Source organism: Pagrus pagrus, assembly GCF_965226575.1.
Source record: "Pagrus pagrus genome assembly, chromosome: 7".
Taxonomy (NCBI): Eukaryota; Metazoa; Chordata; class Actinopteri; order Spariformes; family Sparidae; genus Pagrus; species Pagrus pagrus.
Genome location: NC_140191.1, coordinates 32,876,788 through 32,881,338, shown reverse-complemented (window position 1 = coordinate 32,881,338; position 4,551 = coordinate 32,876,788). Strand labels below are relative to the sequence as shown.

The 4,551-nt window shown below is 36.8% G+C and overlaps 1 long non-coding RNA gene across 1 annotated transcript; it reads left to right on the top strand.

The window, feature by feature from the left end:
• Window positions 1-3,225: 3,225 nt before the first annotated feature.
• On the top strand, window positions 3,226-4,321 carry LOC311260072. Its single transcript, XR_014622967.1, has 2 exons — window positions 3,226-3,380; window positions 3,966-4,321. It is a non-coding gene; the product is annotated as an uncharacterized lncRNA (long non-coding RNA).
• The last annotated feature ends 230 nt before the right edge of the window (window positions 4,322-4,551 follow it).

Genomic DNA, 4,551 nt, shown 5'->3' with positions numbered 1-4,551 from the left:
CTGTCCGTTAATCCCACGATCTCTGGAGCATTCAAGGCGGGCTCAACAGGGACTAGATATCATCATCGCTTTGCACAGGATTGCTTCCAATTCGTGTAATATGAACATTTCTAATAAGTTCAGAGCACAAGTCAAAATATATTGAAAAAAGATTGATGTAATAATTTCCAAAATCCACAACATGTTTTTACCTAACAAAATATTCTGCTTGTTGGCATTTAGCCTTTAAAAAATAAAATCACTGTGGCAAAAGAAAACATCTGCTCCTGGATTTCCACATGCACCTGACACCTTGGTCTAGCAGTAATCTAACAGCATGAGAAATTACATTTATATAACTGCAATAACAAACGAGAAAACGGCTCTTACACTATAATAGTTTGTCCCGGTACCGCTGCAGATAAAGTCAGCCGCTCAGACGAGTGCTGCACACGCAGTTTTTTCCTTCTTGTTAAATCATTAATTCTCCGGGCATATTACTATAACTTTAATGCAGAACTGTTGAAAACGAAAAGCTGAAGCAAAATATTGATGACCTCATGATATGGTAGCCTAATAATCATTAAATATGCTCTGACATCCTCTCACACACGTCAAAGACTATGCCTATGATACAGTTAGAACAGCTGATATCAGCTGGCGTCCATGTTAACAGGTTAGACCATTCACACTGGATGCATGAGACACACTTCTCAGCAAAAATAGACCTGAAAATGACCTGTAGACAGTCATATGGAAATCTTACCAGCATTTCACTACAGTTTTAATATGTATGTGTAGAATATGTCACATACATGAAAAGAATATACACAACAGGTAAGGGGCAGTTTATTTCCTCCTTTCACTGCCGCCGCCACACAACACACAGGCATCCAGTGTGTCCAGCCTGTAAGTATTGTGTGTGCATCCAAAGACTGGTATATATTTTTCTTCTGATCCATGGAGCTCCACAGTTGTCCCAAAACTATTTACAAAACTGAGAGTCTGTCTAACGTAAAACTACATGTATTTGCAGTATCTGGTACTAGATCTTCTTAGTTTTTAAGAAGAGAAGGCAACTTAAATTGGGAGTGGCTACAAGCCTGCGACCAATCACAATCCCCACATGAAATCAAGAAAAAAAAAAAAACATCAACTTACTAATGCAAAAGGAAACATTCCATATGACCAGATGAAACTAGAGAAGCAAAATATGTTTAAAATGTTAAGAGGATGCTGAAGGACAAACTGCAGTTTACAGCAACAAAAGTGGAAAAACAGCTACAAGAGATAAAGATGGACCTTCATAATAAATAATAATAATAATAGCAAATAAGAATAATCAAATCTTTATCAACCCTATTATGTAAAAAAATGAGTAAATGGGTCCCTACAAGCCCGCCTAAAAATGTACAATGTACAATCTAACTAGTGATTGTTTACCCTCCTGCTATGTATGCTAAAATTAGCTAATTAGCAGTAAAAATTGTGATTATAGTGATCCAGTCTGAAATACAACTGAATTCTGACCAAAAACTTACCTTTTCAATATCAACAATATTAGTGTTGACATCAACTGATCCAGACTGCATTAATGATCCAGACTGCTTGCAAGTGAAAAACAGGTTTAAAAAGTGAAATGTTGTGTTCAAAACTAGCCATGCATATAAAGACAAGTTAATGTGAGAACATGTACTTAAGTAGACTGAGAAAATACTCGTTCATTCTAATTGAAAGAAGCAAGATCCCAGTTTGTATAGATTTCAAAGAAATAGCTGATTCATGTTGAGTGGTAAAAGACCAAAAATGGCCATTTTGAAACAAACTGTGCAGTGGTAAGTAGGGATGGCCCTGACAGTCAAAATAAAACAACATTTCTAAAGGTGAAACGATATTTCAGAAAACAATGTTTCAGATCACGAAACACTTTTTGTTTGTAACTAGACTGAACTCAATTTCCTAGTGACATTCCATGGTCATTTCCTGTTTCTAGTGTGTACAACTCTCATCCTGAGTCTGAAGTCTTTCAAGTGTGCTTTCAGGGTTCCATGGGGCAGTTTGAATGTGATACTTATCCATAGTCAGGGTAAAATGTACAGTAAATGGCAGTGAGCAAGTCCTTGGTTTGTAGAAGCAGCAGAAGTTCAGGTGTAGGAAGCCAAGCAATGTACTATTATGGATGTCAGCAGCAAAAAATATTTGAGACACATTTTGAATATTCTCACCAGAAAATAGCTAGAAGTACTGAGTAAATGGTGTGTGCTGATTGTGTCTGTTGATTTAAGCAAAGAGCCTTTATAAAGTTGTACCTACAGTTTTTACTGTGAATGATGGCCCTACCATAAAACAACTGCTTTCAGAATGGAGTTTGGTTTACCAATTTGTCCACTCCACAGACCGCAAGGAGGAGAGGGTATTGCAATGTTAATGTAATACACATAAGTTGAGCTGACCAATGTCCTTCTAATAATAAACCTTGTAAACAGCATAAAGTAATACAAATAAGAGGCAATGTGCAAACCCTATTCTAAGTTTATTAAAAGCTATTGGAGGTACATAGATGACTTATTCTATAAAATTTACATTGTGTTGTGAGCTTTAGTGTATTTCATTTTTGGATGTTTTGGTGAAAAAAGATGGTAATTGTCTTCAGACTGAACTTCATAAAGAGGAGACTGACAGAAATACTTTACTTAAGTTTAATACTCATCATTATAGTTATCATCCACCGGCTTTAAAGAGAAGTCTTCCATATAGTCAGCCACTAAGATTAAGATGTATTTGCAATTCTGATTAATCTTTTGAGCATCATGCTAAAGATCTTTGTAAAAATTTTCAGATGAGAGGTTATGGGAAAAACTTGTTAGAGAACCATCTGAACAGAGTATGCCAAGTTCAACAGTCTGATTTACTCGAATCTAGGTGAAGAGACATGTAACCCAGGTTAAAAATCTGTATTAAAAATAGTTCATTGTCTATTAAAAAGAGACATAATTGAATTAAAAACAGAGTGAAATTCATAGTGGAGAAATCAATTCATTAAATATAATGTTTTGTTAATGATTAAAAAACGGATATTTACTTAAAAAGAGAAATAGAACTGTAATAAAATAAGATATAGACTTTTAATCTGAAAGAGCTGGGTTGGAGACGGTCTTTCAGCCAATCAGAAGAGAAGCTCCCGCCCATTGACCCGATCGGAGCAAGTTCACTTCCTCTGAAGCTGCTAGATGAGAGAGAGAGCAAGCCGCATTGAACACGAGTCACGATACACACTTTTGGACAGTGAAACAATAAAAACCGTGGATAAAACTTGGAGGAAACTGTTGGAGAAATCCCCCGGCCGACCTGGACCTGTGTGAGCGCAGTTGGAGGAGCCGCTCGGGAGGAGAAACGCATCGGTGAGCAACCTAAATGCTAAAGCGCTAATGCTAATGGCGACGCGAGCTAACTGTTAGCATACGAGCTAATGTCGGAGCGCTAGCTCCCGGTGCTAATTAGCATCAGAGCAGACACACTAGGTACATTAATGCTGAAGCATTAATCCGCCATTTTAAAGGTGCATATGAGACGTTTATTTTCTCTTTTGTTCACTCTTTTTCTATACACACTGACCTGTATTATGTGTGTTAAGCACTTTATTTCTGAACTTAAAGCACATTTAGCCACAATTTACCAACTGTGCACATGATGTATTTTTCTTTCTTAATGGCTGAGTTTTGTGTGCTAATTACTATGTAAAGAGTACATAACATTTATTCTGTTGATTTTCAGAAGTTATTTCAATAACATGAGTAACAATCTGATTAATTGAATGTTGTTTATTTTAATGCTGAGAATTGTGATGTTATTTTACAACAGTAATACAGTAAAAAGAGCTATTCTCTATTGAAGTAGAGTTTGTGTAGATTTAACATGATTTATGTTCTATAATTCATTGAGAGTTGAGAAAATTGAATTGAATGCTCTGATCCTACTTATCGTAGGTCAGGTTTTTTCCGTTGGACCCATTGAGATTTGGACCTACCTGGATATTGGAGCCAGTCGAAGTTTGATGGCGAGCCAAACCCCGGAGGATACTTAGAGATACGACGCCGCGGACCCTGAATCCTTTTACACGTTACACATACACACACCACCCACACACAAGTGAGGTGGGACTGATTTTCCACCTATAAGGTGTTGACTGAACTGAACTTTAAAAACAAAGCAGCTGCACAACCTTTTATTTTATTTTTTATTTTCTATACTTACCCGGGTAAGAGTTGTAATGCATTGTGTTACTAATGTGGTCTTCCCATCCTATAATAAATAGGGAAGCATTATTGTTTCTTAAAGAGTACATTGTGTTTGTGTCGTTCCTGTGCATCGATTGGTCAATCCTGGGCTCCATAGTCGATCTTAGAGCTTCTGATAATTCTGGCCATTGAACCTATTAATTATTCTTTCTTCTTTAAAGGGTAACGTGTTACAGACAGGTCTTCTCTGGTCCTACATTTGTGTCCACCTACAGTCCTATATCCAAGTTTGTTAAACAGGTAGTGTAGTCGACATTGACACATCTTGAAAAGT